This window comes from Hesperophylax consimilis, chromosome 3 (assembly GCF_061612785.1).
Source record: "Hesperophylax consimilis isolate HC1 chromosome 3, BYU_Hcon_1.0, whole genome shotgun sequence".
NCBI lineage: Eukaryota > Metazoa > Arthropoda > Insecta > Trichoptera > Limnephilidae > Hesperophylax > Hesperophylax consimilis.
The window spans coordinates 12,825,844-12,846,370 of NC_142838.1; the positions used below are offsets into that span (position 1 = coordinate 12,825,844).

Below are 20,527 nucleotides of genomic sequence, written 5' to 3' on the forward strand. Positions count from 1 at the left end.
AGGTGAAGATGAATTACCTATTAATATATTGCCAGTACCTTTTAGTATAGGTTGAACTTGGTTTATGTTTTTAATACTCCCAGTCTGGAGGCCAGTGAGACTATGGAATCTCCAATAGGGTTATTTTATGAGGCTGAAGGTAGTAGGGAGGGGAAGAAGATGAAGATAGGGAAGTACCTGGCTATTCAGATATAGTCGCCAACACGACCAAAGCCTTTTCAAAGACGTTTCAATTATTAATGGTTGTCTAAAACCAGGGTGATACTGTGATATCCTCCACTCTTAAAGGTGCCGCAAATATAATATATATTTTTTAACGAAGTAAATTTTGTAATTGTGCACACTGTGATTTTTTTCCCGCATTCTCCAGTTTTGCTAGTAGAGAGCCTTAACCCTCGACCACGGAGTAGGTACGTCACATTTTTGCTGTTGATTGTAAAGCAGTATTGTATATATGTTATTATCTTCAACCATTATCGTATTATTTATTAACACTGTCTCTCATGGAAAATTGACTTTTCATTACTAAACTCTATGACGTATTGGTGATGTACTGTAGATTTTTGTACATTTTGTAAATAAATAAATAAAATAAATAAATAAGAGTTCTTAGAAATTTGTCCACCAAATTCTTTATCTATATCTTCACAGTTGAATGCTTTGACCACTGTAGCTACTCGTAGCTAGTCGTTATCCAAAGTGGATAATAAAAATTTGGAAAGGTGTTAACATTTTATTTTCTTTAATACTACAATAGGTAAATACTGGTAACTGAGTTTAATACTGCAGATAAAACCCTAATGATTAATAAATGTTTGAAAATTCTTACATTTTTTATGTGAATACCGCATAGAGGCTCAACTGCTCCCCGACTGTCCATAGTCGGTGGGACTATGGCCTCCTCAATTGGGGTATGTTGGGAGGCTGAAGGGTGGGGTAAGAGAAAGAGACGTGGAAGAGGAAGGTTTGGAAGCACCTACCTGGCCGTTCAGATCTGGTAACCGAACCCGTTATATAGATATATGGGGAAGAAGTAGGTTAGGAAGAACTTAGATATTCAGTTCTGATCACCAACAGAGCTGTAGTAATTTCAAGGCACATTGCGATTCTGAATAGTAGGTATCTGCTTTTAGTCATCGCTTTGCATTTTTAAATTCTGTAATTTACGAAAGTTTTCTAAATTTGAACCGTTAAATCTTTATTCGTGTCATAATACTATGTCCGATGAGAAAATAAGAAAATTCTTATCGTCCCCGTCTGAGGAATAAACTTAATGAACTAATGTGAAAATAAATTAAATAAGTCCGCCAAATTATCTTTTGTTTTAAACACATAAATTTAATGTTAATGTGGTGAGAAGAAGCCAGACAGCGCAATGGGTGCAGATATTTGGCATTGTAGTTTAACAACAACCAAAAGATAATATGTTAATTCATTTCGCATCCTTTTGCATAAATAATAGAAGTATTTTTGGAATAAATTTTTATCTTTCAAACGAATTTTATTTTTTTAAAAGCGAATCGTTTTACAGAACTCTAATAATAAGAACGAAACTTGAATATAACTTTCACAGAACTTTTAAATTTGATGAATTACAATAATTATTGTTCAAGCTCTGTGAATCAACTGAGCGTTCTAATAAAGCGATCTAAATATGGTCATAAAATAGGAGAGTACATTAAGGCGAAGCTTAATGCTAAATCACTATTTTGATTAAATTTTATAACAATTTATAACGTTATGAATACCAAAAAGTATGCTTTAGATAAATTGAAGGTTTTTCTATCGTTTCGCTTGAGTAGAATACAAATAAAATAATAAATAACCCAACAAAAAATATAAATTTAAACTTCTAAAAAAAAAAAATACAATAGAAATGTATGAACGCATAAAGGAAACAAATTTTAAAGAATACAGTTATAGCTAAAATTATCTGTGACAGTTTTATTTGATTACCTTTTTTGCTTTCTTATAAAATTATTTACAAAATAAATAAAAACCAGTTTTGTGCTTAAAATCGAACGTTTCTAGACTCCGTTTGTCAAGCTATTTTAATGCCTATTACCTAAAATATAAGGTATACTAAGAATATACATATTTTTGGCTTGTAGCTTCCTCTTAAGAGTCAGTTGTTTCACATAACTTGAACAATAACAGAACATGAGTGGAGCATTCAAAGAACTTGAATATTAACTTTAAAATTGGATGAATAACAATTCTTTAACAAAACTTCTGTGAAATAACTAACCCCAAAAATGTAACCGTCTTACTAATTAGATTATTACACGACCGTTCAACGTAAGTGGGGTAAAGCCAGCCTTAAGCCTGGTTTAAGATCGTTTTAACCAGAAAAACGCCATGCTAATAAATCTAGTTCTTCATTGTTATGACCTTACGCGCAGCGTAATATTTACACCGCGTTTTTAGTAAGGCTGTTTTAGTTGGTAACTATGTACATACTTATCTTAAATATTTTCTAGTTTAGTTAACCCAATTAAAGCAACTTTGACAAAAAGAAAATTGGATGGAAAACAGTCCATTTCAATATGAAGTACCTATAGATACAAATTAAAATATTGTTCTCTTGTAAGATATTTTTTGCCAACTACCTAACTACACACATGATGTCATATTGAAAACAACATGTTGACTCGGCACAAATTTCAGTTTTAATTCTTACTAACCCATACTATTGGACCATAATAGGTAATCAAATAACCCATGTTCTGTACCTAGGTATTTGGTACGGCAAAGGCTATCTTACATCATGTTATGCTGTCTTGCCTACAGAGGCTCCACACGCGTCAAACTAGATACAGGTATCTCGGTAGTTTTATATGGCATAGGAATAATCTTCTCCCGAATTGGTCACGATCTTCGACCGAAGACTTGTTGCCGGAGTTCTTAACGATCGCATCAGACCAACGACCGATTTCTTCATTCGAAGGTTCCTCGAACAGTCGTAAAACGTATTTCTTACGTTGTTCGGGATTTACGTTCAAACTGGACATAGCATTAACAAAGATAAATAATTTTTCATCAAATAGAAGCAACTACGAACAGCCATAAAAACATTAAATAAGTTTTGGTCTGCAACGAAGCGGGTAGAAAATTCTCCGAGACCAACTGCTATTATTTAATGTTGATAACATGTCCGTTTGCTAAAAATAAAGGTGGAGGTTTGAGGCCTCTTGTGAACAAAGCATAATAAAATATTTACGCCCGCATCTTATTAGCAAATCACAATGGGCCATCGTCCAGATATCCGGCACTGTTTTAAATATAATCGAATTAGAAAAAAAAAAGTGTTGGAATTCGACAACAGAGTTCCTTGTGTAGGAAAGTAATTGACTTTCTGGGGGAATGATTTGAGATTTTCACGGCCAAAAGTATTTTTGGGGCAGTATGCCGTGTTGCGCTACCTCCTTTTGTCAACGTTTCCGACATCATTACAGTGTCCATCATCATATGCCCCGATTTTCCATGACCTCTTAAGTGCAATATATTTGCTAGCTCCAAGTCCTCCACCATTTCAAAAGCAACATTTTTCGCTAATGATAATGATGGTAATAGGTGTTTTTTCTAAAATTTTCGGATTACCAGAAGGTAAAATTTAAGTTCAATCCTCTTAAAATTACTTTGGCTCTCTCCACAAACACTCAGGTATTAATTGTTGACTAAGCGCAGCGAAGTCATATTTTCATTTTTACATATTTCTGTAATTTGTTTCGTTCCGTTCTGGTTCCTGTTCAGGATGATAACTCTGTTGGAAAATACATTGTTAAGAAGCTTTGTAAATGCACGCACAGATGGCAGTGCGTAGAGCTTGCGGGGAAATCCGCAAGATGGAGCCAGTGGCCGGTTGTCGCCATTGACAGTGCGAGGGCTCTCCGACAATCGCACTGGCCCAAATTCCATTTAGCTAGCTTCTAGTTAGGTCGACTAACGAGTCACCAATATAATACACGTAGTATTAAATAAATCCCCGATTAATATAAAGAACCTCTTATTTATTAAACTCCTTCCGAGACGAGTTGGAGACTGTTTGTGCGAACACAACATACCCTTTTATCCCATCGGGGTTTCTACTATTTATTTATTTATACTGGGTTTTTACAGACTATCTCACTTACGTAGAACAATCAATTATAAAAAATCAGTTAATACACAAATAGGTACAACAAGTACAAAAATCTACTCAAACATAGGATACATTAATTTTCATACGTCTAAATAATGATTAAAATATAAAATAAATTAAAATTACCAAATGATGTGATTTATCAAATCGGAATAATCAATATTGTGGTACCTACCGGCCTGGAGAAAGTTTGAAAAAAGAATAGTCATTGAGATGGTGACATTTCTTTTGGACAAATTGTATAATTCTTTCTTTGGAAAAAAATATTACTATCTAAAATATTTGTGGTTTATTATCAAGTACGTGGGCATTTAGGTACGCACTTACAAATCTTTTGATTTCTGAGAAAGTTTTGGTTTTGATTTATTGAATAAGATAAAATTAGAAAAATACTTTTTTGGACGCAAAGTCTACACAGTTCACAGAACTACTAATTGTACCCTTTCCAGTAAAATGCACATTTTACAACCACACTCGCAGCTTGTTGTAGTGGTGGTCAAGGGGGGGGGGGGGGGAGAGGAGGGGGATGTAGAGCAATACATCCCCCTCTCACCTTGTAAAAGCCCACCAGGGCGTTGAAATTAATAAATAAAAATATTCAACTTTGGAAACAAAAACAAAAAAAAATAATAATAATAAAATAATAAAATAAAATAAAATACTATTTCGTTGGAATTTGATAGATTGGAATTCGATATCTCAAAAAAAAATTATGCAGCTCGATTACCGAATATTTTTTCTGGTCTCTTACTTGAATAAGTTGTCGTGTAAAATACTCTATTCGGAACTGGAGGGTTAAAAAAAAGAAGTAGAAAACTGTTTTTAAATTAATTTATCATAATATCACTCCTTAATTACTGTAGCATCATTATATTCTTAGCTAACGATAGATTATTGAAACCGCATTATAATGAACAAAAATATATGTACAAACATGTTGAAGGAGTTAAATATCTTGTCATTTAAGCAAATTACTTACTTCAACACTCTATGTTTAATCTACAAAATAATTAATGGCCATACATCAATTGACTTTTTAAGAATAATTAAAAACCTGAATCACAAACACAAACATGAGACGACGAAAAAAAAGAAAGAGACGTGTTTTTAACTTGCTTTTTAACACAAATGTTTATGTATGAAAAATGGTTCTTTTTCAGTTGTGTACATTTTAAAACACGTTTATTAGTAAGGTGGTAACATGTATAACGATTTTAATTAGGACTTGGATAACTATGTACTTGTTTAAAATTCCACAAATATATATAAATCCATTCTTTATGTAACCTTGCCATGGTCTTTCACTCTCTTTAAAACCAAAATTGGTATGCGTAGTAAAACAAATCATAAAATAAACGTGCATTTTTTTGATTCGCGTTTGGTAGAGGTTTTCACCATTAAAAAGAGATGCACGCCGTAGGCCAATAACCAATCAATAATAAAAAAGAATATTGTTTATATCGGACCATTGAAGGTCTGCCAAAGGTCGCCGTCTGCGGTTAGAAATTATTATTTTGGTATCTATTGTGCAATTTCGAGTTTCGGGGAATATTTTCTCCATGTCTCGTGAACTGAGGGTGTAAAGTACCTGGGGGATGGTTTTTTTCTACCCGATGAGTGGGCTGCCTATAGCAACTTATAGGACTGAAATACTATATTTTTTTATATTTTTTATTTTTTTTTTTTTGTCTGTAGGTATTTTTTAAATTTTATTTATATATATATATTTTTTTTTTTTGTAAAAGATTTTTTTATTTTGATTTTTATATATTGTTTTAAATAAATGTGTTTGTAAAATTTATACTATATTTTTTGTATATCTGGTTGCAATTTAATTTTTTATTTAAGTCCACTCATCAAGGGGGGAAGGTTATAGAGACTGGGAATGGATAGGTGGGTTTGTCGTCGGGACTTGAGCGCCCGAGACATGCTATGCTTGGATTTGAGTGCATAGGAAGTTTCGTATAGAATCTTTTGGCTAATTCTACCACATGTGTTTTAAATGGGGGGATTTTCGTGCCTGAATTAATAATGCTATTTCGGACAAACCAGGGGCTTTTGGTATATCTTCTAAGTGTGACATTCTGGAATGTGGCGAGACTTTTTGTGTTACCTGTGCCCCAAATGGGTGAGGCGTATGACATGATGGGGCGTATTTGTGTTTTGTAGATGAGTAGTTTGTTTTGTATGGAAGTTTTTGAGTTTGAGTGTAGCAACGGGTAAAGGGCGTTGGATGTGTTTTTTGATTTTTGTAGGGTGTTTTTTATGTGTTTTGTCCATGTGAGTCGTCTGTCAAGTGTAACTCCAAGATATTTGGCCGATTTTTGCCACGGTATAGATTGGCCGTACATCGTTATTTCCTCTCGCGGGGCGCGGCTGCTCTTTCTACGAGAGAAAAAGACGGCCACGCTCTTTGAGGGATTCACGTCTATACGCCATTTATCGTACCAATCTTGGAGTAAATCAATGTTTTTTTGTAGTCGGTATGTAATCATCCTGGGTGAACAGTATCTAACCATAACTGTGGTGTCATCTGCGTACAAAGCTTTGTGAGAATTTGAGTTATTATGCGCCGAACTTCCAAATTTATTCAGACTTATTTATACAATTGCTTGCTTCATTCATCTTCATACTTCGTAGCTCGTCTTCAATGCGTGAAAACAGCATAATTTTAAATAAATATTTCGTGGTATTGTGGTTCAGTACCACAAACGAAATTATTGCTTCAAATAAAACCAAATTTTAAATCACATCAATCGTGTAAAATTGGAACACAAGGATAATTGTGATTTTATGTAAAAAAAAAATAAGTTGCTAATATTATGAATATGAATGATTAAAAAGTGACTGCCCACATTTATTATAATTATGTTAAAAACGTGATGGCAATCCATTTCCTAATAAAATATTAATACATTCAGAATATATCGGAACACGTGTTAATGCAGCTGCGTTTATCCTGATAAATATAACATTCGTGTTTTTTACTGACAGTTTTTTAGAAAATCTGTCGATTCATTCGTTTAGGCCTGCAGTCCCGTTTTTAACAGGAATACGTGTACAAGTGGGAATTTATATCATGTATTTATTCTCTAAACAATCATTTTAATATTGCCGCCCCTCCTTTAAACATTTCTCCTTTTCTATGTGTGATCTCGACTCTAATCTTCCATATAATTAAGAAATTTACAAATTTAAATAAAATTACCACGTAAATACATACACCTCCCCTCTCTCTGTAATTTTAAATGATGACCTTGAACCTTGTTGAAGGTTGATATTCAGAAATATTAAAAAACTAACTGTTTTTAATAATTATCAGGTTTTACAAAAATATCAATATAAATCTATAAATGGTTTCTCAGTTAAGGCGAAGCTTAATGCTAAATCACTATTTTGATTAATCTTTATAACGAATTGGTGTACATTATGAATACCAAACAATATGCTTTAGATAAATTGAAGGTTTTTCTATCGTTTCGCTGAAGTAGAATACAAATAAGAATATAAATTACTGAATAAAAATATAAATGTAAGCTTCTAAAAAAATATATTTCAATAGAAATGTATGAACGCGTAAAAGAAGCAACTTAAAAAAAAAAACAATATTATAGGTAAGATTATTTGTGACAGTTGATTAACTTTTTTGATTTATTATAAAATTGTTCACAAAATAAATTAAAAACAGTTTTGTGCTTGAAAAGGAACGTTTCTGGATTCCGTTTGTCAAGCGATTTTAATGCCTATTACCAACAATATAAGGTATACCAAGAATATATTCATTTTTGGCCTGTAGCTTCCTCTTAAGTAAATTGCCCATATATCAATCTACCATACTGTAAACTGTTGATTTCCCTAAATCTGAGACTGAGGTAGATTAATTGATAAATAAATTATCTAACTGATGAAAAAAATTGATGATGAAGTCAAAAAATATTTCGCTTATTTGTTGCCTTGTCAAAAGCAAAAAAAAACTACCAAATAATAATATTATGTCAAATGATATCCATACTATAAATGCGCTAACAAAACTATGGTTTATCTAAAAACCTACCGCATAAACCTACTAAATATCTGGTCAAGCCGAGCAGCAACTGAAATACCGGCGCTAAGATAATGTTAGTGAGTGGACAAGCAAGCAACTCGTAATATGTGTCAATTTTTCATATGGTTTCAAGAAAAACCTTCTCATATGATTTAATATTTAATATAAGCGTATCCTCCCAGCAATGGCACTAAACTCACTGTTTATACAAACGTTAATATCAGTAATCTTCTCCTCGTAAGGCTTCTTAGCTTTTTAATAGGCTCTCGCATTACCTTTGCTATTACATAGCTCATTTAATGCCGGTTCTCGGCCGCGCCGTAGATTGGCGCTCGTGATTCGCTCTGCAAAAAGATGCACAGAATTCTTGATGGTCGTTGGCCCCCTCCTCATTGTGTAACAGTTTATAGTCTTGTTGGCTGACATATCTCTGGCCCGACACAAAGAACATGCCATAAATAAAATAATTTTTATTGCTTAAGTAGGTACTTCAGACTGACTCTTATTATGTTTACTAGTTGTTACCCGTGAAAAAAGACGGAATGTAACTTGAATAGTGCAAACGTAACCCATTTGAAATTTATTACAGGTAAGTACCAACTAAGTACCTACTTATTCTGAAATTGATAAGATTTATTTAAATTTGACAATATTCTCATGACAACCATCGGTTCCAATTTTGAAAAGTTCACACGATATTTACGATGCCTGCAGCCGACACTCCAAGGATGCATTGTCATGAATTGAGTGATTTTACAAGAAGGAAAATTATTTTTGTGATCTCTCCTTTTAAACATTGCAAACTATTTTAATTTTACTAAAAAAATATATCTTTCAACATTGAATAAATATATTACATAATAAGAGAATGTTAAATCACAGTTTGCAATTGATAGTTCGTATATTTAAACAATTTTATCTTTGGAGTTTAGATGTATAATAATAATAAATATATGAACAATACAAGCATTGGGTTTTAACTTTTTATTTTTCTATTCGTTACAATACATCTAGACTTGTTATTGTCTCACGAAATTAAGATAAAATGTGGCAAGTAAGAAACACTCATGTTTTTAGTGCATTCTTAATTCAAACGTTGGCATACATAAGTAAAAAAACGGGCAGCGTTTTCGTACTCAAAAGTTCCAGCGAATATTACCTCAAAACTGACTAGCGTTACAATTATGTGATTTTACCGCATGCATATTAATAAATAAGTGATTAGACTATTTTAAACGGTTCCATGCTAACTCAACACAGTGTCTATTCAACACACATTTAAAAAGTGATATAAAGTCATTAAAAACGATAAAAAAAAATTAACCTAACCTAACCTAATCTACTTAACTCAGTTAATAAAGTTATTGTTTCATCACTTTCCATGACTTTATATAACTTTTTAAAGATGTGATAAATTATCATTTTGATGATATATCTGGTCACTATTTTAAACAGTGAACTTAGTGACTTCGTAATTTGGCAGTTGCGCGTATTTGTACTCTAGTCGGTTTGCATTTTCTCTAACAACGCATAAATCTTCAGGCGGGGAACAGTTGTGTTATTCATAAAAATCCATGGTAATAAGTAATTTGAGAGTATTTACAGATAAAATATTTTTTCCTTGGCTTTTACTTGTAATTAAAAAACTTTATGGCAGCTTTTTAATACAATTTATTTAGAGGTAGCACACGACCATACGAAACGTCTGACAGTTTAGTACTAAATCTATGAAATCGAAAGCACTACAATTGACGTACTTTTTGCTTGCCACATTGATTTTTCTGCAACGCGTCTATTTATATTGTAACGTCTTTGAACACCAAACAAATTATAGCTTTTGACAATATGAAAACATAGCCAATTTTTAGGTGTTCATTACCTGTATTGAATTTAATGATAGGTAACTACCAAGTTAACGGGTCTAAATTATGTTTTTAAATTTAACATAATTATAACTTCAAATTAAAGTTATTGGATCCCCTTGATGATGGGTTATACGATGATTAATTATGTTTCGAAGTTTTATATTTGTGTATTTTATTAGATGATAATAGCACGAAGAAGAATAGTTTCTTGTAGCAATTGTAATCATTTGAAATTTATGAATAGATTTTCTGACATTGTGGAAGCATTCTACGCAATCAATAAAAAAAACACATTCGTGCACCTCTTTTTGCCCACGAAAATTGACAGACTCAAGGAAACTTCAATTATTAATATTGATAACCATCGTGAGCAGCGCAATACCCGGTAGCAGATAATAGGTCCGTGACATCATACGATGGAAACCAAAATATAAATATTATCTTTCATTACGATGCATCTGCTACAGTAGCCATGAATCCGCCGCTATGCTGGCTGAACACGTATCCAGCTAATCTCTCGGCATATTTATCTCTTTTATTATTGCGTTCCAGGAGCATAACTCGGCAATTGTATGTTAACTTCCAGCGGAACTGTTATACCATCTTTCTCAGGCATCCTGCCGGCCAATGGTCACATACATACATTACCAGACCGCCGCGAGTCCCGATGCCAGTTTGATACCATTTAGTAAGAGTGTCTTAGATCTTCTTCTGAGATCTTTCGTGTTTGTATTACCGGTCTGATATTTTTTTACTTTATCTCTGATATTATTTGCGTGTATCAATCATCTCTGGTCTCATTCTCTTCCGCTCGCATAGAAAACGTGACTCTCTCAGATGAATCTCGCAGTTTTCAAAGCGAAGATAACCCGCTGGAAAAAGGACAAATGCGATACGAGTTCAGCGGTGGCCACCTTTAACACCACGACCGGGACATGCGCTGGGAGATGGCACATTCAAAAGGAGAGAAGCATCAGGATCATATTGTTATAAAAAAAAACAGCAAATGGAATGCTTAAAGCTTCTTGGATTTAAACGTTAAACCTTTATTTGTCAAAAATAATCTCCACAATAGCTTGGTGTATTGTGGTTGCAATGGGAGACAGACACATGGAATGTCATATTCCTTAAAATCACGACATACATACAAGTAGAGACGAAGACACGGTGTATCTTATTTTACATCAATAAGTTACAATCTCTGTTCATTCAGACTTTTTTTATATTTTTATGTGTAACCGCATAAGCTTTCCAACTGCTAACCTAACCTAACCTAACCCAACCGTTTGAGCTAGGTAGACTATGGTATCCCCAGTTGGGGTATGTTGTGAGCCTTAAGGCAGTGGGGAGATAATGAAGATGAGGAAGCAGAAATACCTGGCTATTAAGACCTTGTCACCAAACACGTCCAAAGCCATTTCAAGCAACGTTTCAGTTCTAAATGGTGATCTTACACCAGGGCAATACAAAAGGGCTTAAATACTCAAATTAATCAAATTAATTTTACTTGCACACGTCGGGATTTGAACACACGACTTCCAGCTTGCTAGTTACTAGCCTTACCCCTCGAGTACGAAGTCTGTCTTCTTGTCATGCCAAACTAGATATATATCATCTAGTCCAAGGCTGCCCAACCCCAGGCCCGCGGGCCACAATGTGGCCCAGAACGAATTATAAGTGGCCCGCGTGAAACATTTTCAAAAAACCCGCCAATCCGCCAATTTGAAAAAGTGTTGCGGGCCCGCGGTAAAACAAACAATGCAGCTTGCGCGCGGTCACCAGTGTTGCCAACGACGGCGATTTATCGCTATTTAGGCTACTCAGAACGAGAATCAGCGACGAAAGAATCTAACCTGTTGAACTTACTTTTGAAACAAAAATACACCGGTTTTCGACATAATTTTTTTTGCGTCGAAATGGAATCCTGTAGCCACCCCCCCGCTGTGGGGTATCACATATGATCCGTAACAACCCCCCCCCCATGGATTTCAAATATTTTGTGGGGAGCACTCATTTAGATTTTTTTTTTGTGGGGAATTATGTTTTATAGAAATTCTCTAACAACCCCCCCCCCCCCATTGAAATAGGAACCGTCAGGTATTTAGTGGCCCGCCAGTGATTCAAAATCGTCAATTTCGCCCAACTGCTAAAAAGGTTGGGCAGCCTTGATCTAGTCTTATTAATAAAATTTATTCATTTTGACATATCGCAACATTTAAAAATTTTCGAAATGCTCTGAATCGATTTCTCCCATTACCAGCATTATATTATTATATAGTATACAAAATGGTTATAAATAACTTCGTATTTTGCTTTTGTTGCATCAAGAAGCATTTGGTTAAAAACAACGACTACCTACTTTTAAAAATAACCCGCAAAGAGCTTAAGTGCTTGATAAAAGCTAAATGCTTTGATAAAAGCTATTTGCGAAGATGAAATTATTGTTTAACTACCGAAGAACTGTCTGCGGGCATGTTGTATTTATTTTATGGCAAAATGGTCGATTAAATGAATTAAAAATAACTTTGACCGTTGATGACCGTTATAATTTTTTTCTAATGGGAGCCATAAGGCCAAATCGTTTATCGGTAAACATACGTTGTTTTGAGGTTAAAATAGTAACAAAAAATACTGGTAAAAAATTCATAATATGGATTAGATTAAGTAAGATTAAATTCTGGTACACATGACTGGAAATAAGATGTAAGATAATTTACTTACATGTACACGATTTTAAAGAGAGAAAAGAACAGTTGGTTGGCTGTGCAAATGTGTTACTATTTAAAATTCTGTTTTCACATAAGTACTCCCCACTGTTGAATTTTGCAGCCTCCTCTAATCTGGAGCCCCAAGGTAACCAAAATCCTTGACTGTGCATAAACGGGTGGTCCGTTTGATAGATTCCCTATCTGAACAAATGGACTACAATCTTTAGGGCGCAGGCGTCAGGCGGAAATGCTGTTTTATTTCTACCGGTATTTCAATTGAAGATGCTCCGAGAAATTAGCGTCGTTGATACTGGGTGATGGCGCATAGTTAGGAAACATGCCAAACGCGCGCCCAACATTTGTACACGGTTGACTTTTTTGTCACATGAGAACGGGTCGTTTAGCTCAACAGCTCAGTTGTAGCTCGTTCAAAGCCTCATCTTCTCTAAAAGACCCCCAAACAGCATCCCTAAAGATGACATAGGCCCTGAGGGAAATTATATTCTTTTAGGCTTCCTGTGTGGCGTTAGAGTGTATAAAGTATCAAATGTGTGACAGAATATTATTAAAATGGTTTTTTACACATCTGTATAAATAAAAATGTTAATATTCGTTATTTAAAATCTTAAGTCTGCGGAAGTTCTTCACTAATTGCTTTTAAATTTAGACAGAACGTTGCATTCGATTACGCGTGTATTTTATATACCTGTATTATACAGAAATCACCTGTGACAGGTAAAAACGTGTTTTTTAAAAGCAACACGCGCAACGTTTTCTCTATTTGCACAGACCGACTGAGCCATAGCAACGAGTGGCGGGGTACAGCTAGTATTTATTATATAAAGTGAGTTATTTGCAACGCGAAATTCGAAACGGATAACCTGCCCTGGAAAATCATGACAATCGGGAAAATTACGCCTCAGTTTATGAAGGTCTTACAATTGGCATCAAATAACTATTTCCCAGATGATCTTACATCATCGAAAATCGGAATACCATCAGTCACTGGACATCATCACGGGACATCAATTGGATATCCTGCTTCTTTGACATCGCACACTTTGAGGTGATGTAAAATTACGGAGTGAGGATCTGGATTTTTAGTTTTGTAGGTAACTTCTTAACATCTTTAAGTTGTACCTATATGAAGTGGTTGGCCAAAGAAGAGAACTGCAATACGCAATAACAAAATACATACATACTAACAAAGGTAACACATCGAATTTGCTTCTAGGATACGATTAACAATGATTTCAACAACTTTTTTCCTATACCATCATCAATCATTGCTCAAATAATCGGATTGCGTTCAACATGCCAAGCCATAGCCAACGCATTTGTAAATATTACTGGTTTTGGAGTACAATAGATAATATACTATTTGGATGTTTTTGAAATATATTGACCATGAACTCCGATTCATCGCAAGTCAATCAACCGAAATAATGACCAATGAAATAATACAGGTACATTTTACGTCTCTATCCAGTATCTGGTACGAACAATATAATTAAAGGAGTTTGATATCTAATTCAGGCATTATTTATTGACACCTGCCGATCATAGTCCCGTCTCGATGGTGTTCCTTCGACGCCTCTTGCCGCTTTTAATAAAGGAGTAATTTTTAAATTGTTGGGTATACTCTTTTCTGGGCGGTTAACATACAAAGAATGTGTTATTCAATTTGAATGAAGATAGCATTTGATATAGTGTTTGATGTGATGCCAGTTATAGTTATAGATCGTGCAGGGTACATCCCTAAAGTTTTTTAAAAGGTTTCTTGAACTTAGCATATTTTTGTTTTCGCTATGCCTGAGCATCTTGTACGTACACGGTGAACTCACGTGGGAGGGATCAAGGCTTGAAGGGAGATTATTAACTTCGCTTTTATTACGTACTGCAGATATTACGCGTAATTACGAGGTTTATTGTACACAGTTTATTGGTCCATCCTGTCACAAAACTTTTATTTTATTTTTAAGTGCTGCTTTATAAGAGTAACATTTTCTTGCCGTTTGTACGGATCCAGCGGAATTACTGCATCTCGGTGGATTTAAGGAGTGCATTTTGTAGAGAAGGAAGAGTATAGATGTTAATTTTCAGCAGAGAACATCACCTGATGTAGTCTATGATCTAATACATAGAACGAACCGTTTGAAAATGGAAGGGAATCGTCACGCGTTCACAATTGCTCTCTGTCTGTTTTATTTTTTATTTAACTTAACCATAGATGTTACTGCACTGTGCACCGTTTCTATATAAGATAATACAAAAGTTGATTCAACATTGGGTTTCAATTTCTATCGGGAATTCTATGACATACATGATTTTACTGATATAATATACGTAATAGATCATAAAACAGATGAGGTGGGAATGCGCCATTAATGGCAATGATAAAGACTCGATCCAAATTATTTTATTCGGTCGATATTGGTTATGAATATAACAATTTATTGAATTGTTTTCCTCTAATGTAGGTAATAATTATCAGAAATAAATGAGTATAGGGCCAATAATCCCGTCATGAACATCAATTCACAACTTTATGGACTATCATGTATTTGTCTAATGGACGATGGAATGGTCTTCGATGGTAATCATTAGTCTAAAGCCGATCTTTGATTGTTCATGTGCCGGAATGACGTCACGTGTTAATTCAACACGTTGCAGGCGAAACCATAGACTTGGGATAGTAACAGAGATGTCAGAAAGAAGATGGATAACCTCAGTCGTTTAATAATTTGGGGATCAGTGGTGAGGCACGAAATGAAAGAAAGTTGTGAAGGTCACATGTGTTTATTGGTGAGTCAGTGTAGCCGTAACGAGGAGATGACGCTGGACAGAAGAATACACCGGATGCTGGCTGATGATGGCAGGTCAAGCGCGGGTCAGTGAGTCGACGCCGGGCGCTGGTGACCGGGACTCAATGGAGGTCAGGCACTGGCGAAGAGCGTAGGTCTTCAGGCACTCCAGTGCTGACGAGACGGCCGAAGGTGCGGCGGACCTTGTAGGCGGTTGAGAGGGAACGGCGTGACCAGTGAGGATGCAGCGTGTCCTCATGGTGGTCATGGTAGCGTGGAAGAAGCGCTGGTCAGAGACACTGGAACCAGGGCGCTTGTAATCCGAGCAGCGCTTTGCCAGGAACGGCGATCTGGACAAGGCGCTAAGATGATGTCCCGATAGAGTCCATGGTGGTACGGGCGAAGCCGGGTATACGTCCTTCGCGCTAGTAAGAAGAGCGCGGTTGATCACTCGTTGAGCCTCGTAGACTGACGGCTGGTAGATAACTAACTGACTGACTGACTCGCTGCGTCGGGCCTATTTATACTGGTGGCCGACGGTAGCAGTAGGTAGATGGATGGCAACTAAATTCTAGGCACTCGCACAGACTGTGTGTTTCGGGAACCTTCGACAGCGTGGCAATTATGCATAGGCGGAAGACTCGAACCTTCTGGCGAGTTCTCGTAGTATCTCAGACTGAGTGCGCGATAGTATTGTCGCGAGTAGGCAAGTAGGTCTTGTAGTACGTAGGTTGTTTACGTTGCGGTTTGGACTGCAGGTACATAATTCGGGAGTAGATAGGTACTAAGTAAGTAGGTCGAGTGGTTTATTATTAATTATTTAATTTAGATTTTTCTCGACGCTACAATAATAATTACTGACGATATTTTGTATTGCATTTATTTTAAACACCTTTTTATGTGAAAACAAACCGCATAAGAGTCCTATATATATTGATTGCTCGGTTTATGTATGATTGCAAAATTCTACCTTAACTAAATGCAATCTAGACAGTGTCTTCAATAAATATATCATTTTTTATGTGCGACATCTATTGACTTTTCTACAAGTTTCAGATAAATATAAAAATATGCATTAACAAAACGAAGATAATGTTGGTAGCTCGTAGTCGAAGTATGATACAATTAAATATGACCGAAAGGCAAAAAGGTAAAATTAGATCAATAATAGAGCATAGCCAAAGCAATTCCTAGATGCGACCGAATCTTTTTCTCTTTTTACAGTTTCACTTCTTTGATTTGAGAGTCTTTAATATTGTCTCCACTGATTTGTAGTGGTACGCCACTACTTGACTCGAACGTTATTCTAGAAGTTTCCAAACAAGCTTCTTGGATTTTCTTTTTTTTTTTTAATATTTGTTTCTGGAGCAACTGGAATGTTCGAGAATGTTTTATTTTCCACCTAGATAAGCGACAACGTGAACGAAATGGTCAGTATAGCACCAGCAACCGCGACATCGAGATCGAATTATTTTGCCTACGTGACGCGCTTCGGAACATTCTCGAACCTTCCTTTCGTAAATCATTTTGTTGTATTTTCTACGTTTATTTATTGTTTTCGGATGTATTATTAAAAACCGCTTCAGACAAATTTCGTAGTTATTTATTAATAAAAAGAATACCGAACATAACTACAGATTAAATATTAAATTTTACTCATTAAGTTATTCCAAAAATAAAAACACCAAAATTTCAATAAAAACAACAATTTCATTCCACTGCTAAGAGGATGAGTAAATGATACAAACAAACTTCCAGATTTATAAATCATATTCGATGGCATCCTCGAATGCGTGAGAGCTCCGTAGATAATGATCTTTGATTGCTTCTATTACTGGGCGGTGCTTGATGGAATCAGTTGGCAATGACCGTGCTGGCAGTACCCCTTCGTGCTTCGAGACTTGCTCGTGCCTCATGCAGCGGGCGGCAGAGGGCCGCTGAACGCCCGAGGTGTACTTACTGAATGTGGTGTGCAATCGATAATGGGAGATAATTCACTTCGAATCTACGGATGAGGCGGAAGTAACAGGTAAACACCTCACCGTTGCATAATAACAACTGCACGTGAGTTACAAATTGGATGAAGATTTTAGTCTTAATAATTAGGCTCCGGATTCCAGAGTGGAATATATCCTCAGTGTCACCCTGGTGAAAAACCACCATCAAGAATCGAAACTTGGCGGCATTTATTTTTACTCGGGAGATATTTTCAATTTGTAGTGATATTTCAGGGGACTAATTATTTCTAATAAAACCTTGTCTTATAAACATCAGTTTATCATTAAAAAAAATAATAATAATTCAACAAATGTAGATATAATATGTCTCGACGCCATCTAGTGGGAAATTTAGCACTTACAAAGCCTTTCCTGCAAAAATAAAGTTGGTTGTTTACAGGTGAAAAAAATATAATAAGCAGTAATCGTTAATTGAAGTACTAGTACGTATTGAATTATTTGGCGGGTTGGAAATAAGCCGACATAGCTCAATGGTCCAGAGCACCTGACCGGACATCCGAAGGTACGGGTTCAATTCCCGTTGGCGGCATTCATTTTTACTCGTTAGATATTTTCAATTTGTATTGATATTTCAGGCGACTAATTATTGCTTATAATTATTTGTTATCCTTTGTGCTATGCATAAAACCTTATCTTATAAACTTTAGTTTATCATTAAAAAAATAACAATAATAATAATAAAGCATATCTTACATATTTTGATTTTGGACCAGTAAAGGGCGCAGGAATGAACAGAATAAAAGTCACTCTGTCTCCATATTGTAGGTATGCGTGATATCGCAGAAAATTTTGAGGCAAACACATAGGTACCTACTTACATAAATGTATTGCTTGCTTACAGAATATTTCTAACTATTATTCAAAAATTTTGAAAAATAAGTTTTTAATATAATCATTAATAATAACTGTAAAAGTCTTGGTAAAAGCTTTGGAGGAAAAAACTTTACACATATTCAAATTCGATCACTGTTTACCTACACGTGATGTCCCTTTCATGCTAATAACAGTAAGTATGCGTCAGGGAAATCATACACAATTCTGTCAAGAGCCTGTTCATTTGTCTGTTTTTACCCATAGTTTGTCTCTGTCAGTAAATGAAAACCATCATTACTTTATTAGGAGAACCCAACACTAAATATTTAAACATCGTGTCACTTAAACAACTCTATGCCAAAACCACACTTTTCTTATACTAACAACCATCGTGTCACTTAAACAATTCTATGCCAAAACGATAAATATTTATACTCACAATAATCTAAACACCGTGTCACTTAAAAAACCCTTTGCCAAAACCATACATATTTATAATCACAATAATCTAAACATCGTGTCACTTAAACAACCTTATGCCAAAACCATACATATTTACACTCACAATAATCTAAACATCGTGTCACTTAAGCAACCCTATGCCAAAACCATACTTATATGCACTCACAAAGATAATACACTTAAGATAATATCGAACTTACCTAACAAAATTACTAGATCTTTCAATCAAAGGTTAATCCAACAAGGAAAAACCAATACAATATTTGGACAGAGCAAATTTCATTTACTACAATATAAAACTTTACAACAGATATCAACTCACAAAAAAACTTACAAATATCAATATATTCAAAACATTCATAAAACAATGGATCTTGGAAACCTAGAGAGACGAAATTGATAGAATATTGAAATCAAACACAGACAAGTGAGACAACCTGTATAAGTATAATCAAAACAAACTATTTTACACGGAGAATAATGAGTACGAATGATTACTGAAAATCAGGTTAAAAAAGTGACTGCATGCCCATTTCCTAATAAAATATTCATTCGTAATATATATCTGATCACATATAAATAAAAGTTCACGCAGGTGGCCTTGTATTAAAAAAATATAATGGACGTTGTGCGAAAGCATTATTATTTTTAAGAGTACGTGTTCCGACTTCTTCATAACATATTCTTGCTTTACTGATAGTTTGTTGTGAAATCTGTCAATTTATTCTTTAAAGGCCTGCAGTCCCGTTTTTAACAGTAAAACGAAAAATTTGACCAGATATTTAATAAATTAACAATATTTTATATCAGTAAGTTTTCTTTGTGTAGATTTACATAGTATGTAACACGTTAAGTATTAAGAAATACAAAACATTGAAGAAAACCTCCTTCCTAGTATATAAGTATTAGGTTATATTTTCTATGTACACTGAATAAAATAAAATAAAATAAAATATACAACACTCTGAAATACAAATATTTCAATAAGAATCACATAAAATCTATAATAAAATCACTACTGCTGTTTATGAAGCAGCCTTTATAAACAACTTAAGTTTAAAGATAAGGATCTGTGAGCAGTTACCAATTAAAAATACATTATGAGGATCCCAATTAGCCGTCAAACCTTCACTCTCCGAACAAATAAGTCGACATCAGACTATTACGGACTTCTGATATAATATTACTATTCATTTGATGGAAAAGGCAGGCGTTGCAGGTTTCATGCAGGTAACATACGATGCGAGAACAATGTAGACAGGTAGTATAGTCGGCTCGGTAGGCCAGATTATACGGAGGCTGTCTATGGAATAGCGCACATAGTTCTTCTTCCAACGGACCTAGTGCTCAGCGAGAAATTATAAAGCTGAATTGCTTTTATCCAGGGGTTTTAAATTAATTATTTACGAGTATACAAAAATTTTATTTTAAAAATTCCCATTGTTAGTGTTTAAAAAGTCAACGTAAGTTATTTAATGTTGACTACGATGCTTTTAGCTTAGCTTTAGGCCTATATTATACCTACCCACTTATTCCGTACTTACATAAAATCTACTTGTCAGGTGATGTTTGCAAAAACTTTACTTGTTTGCCGTCATTCGTTTTGCACATTTTTTATATCTGAAATTATTTTTACTATATTCAGCCGGCAACGTTATTTCCACCACGAGC

General features: G+C 34.8%; 1 protein-coding gene across 2 annotated transcripts in view; it reads left to right on the forward strand.

The window, feature by feature from the left end:
• Nucleotides 1-20,527, forward strand: part of LOC149424976 (uncharacterized) — a 177,375-nt gene that overhangs the window by 123,318 nt on the left and 33,530 nt on the right. The gene's annotated exons all lie outside the window — the stretch shown is intronic.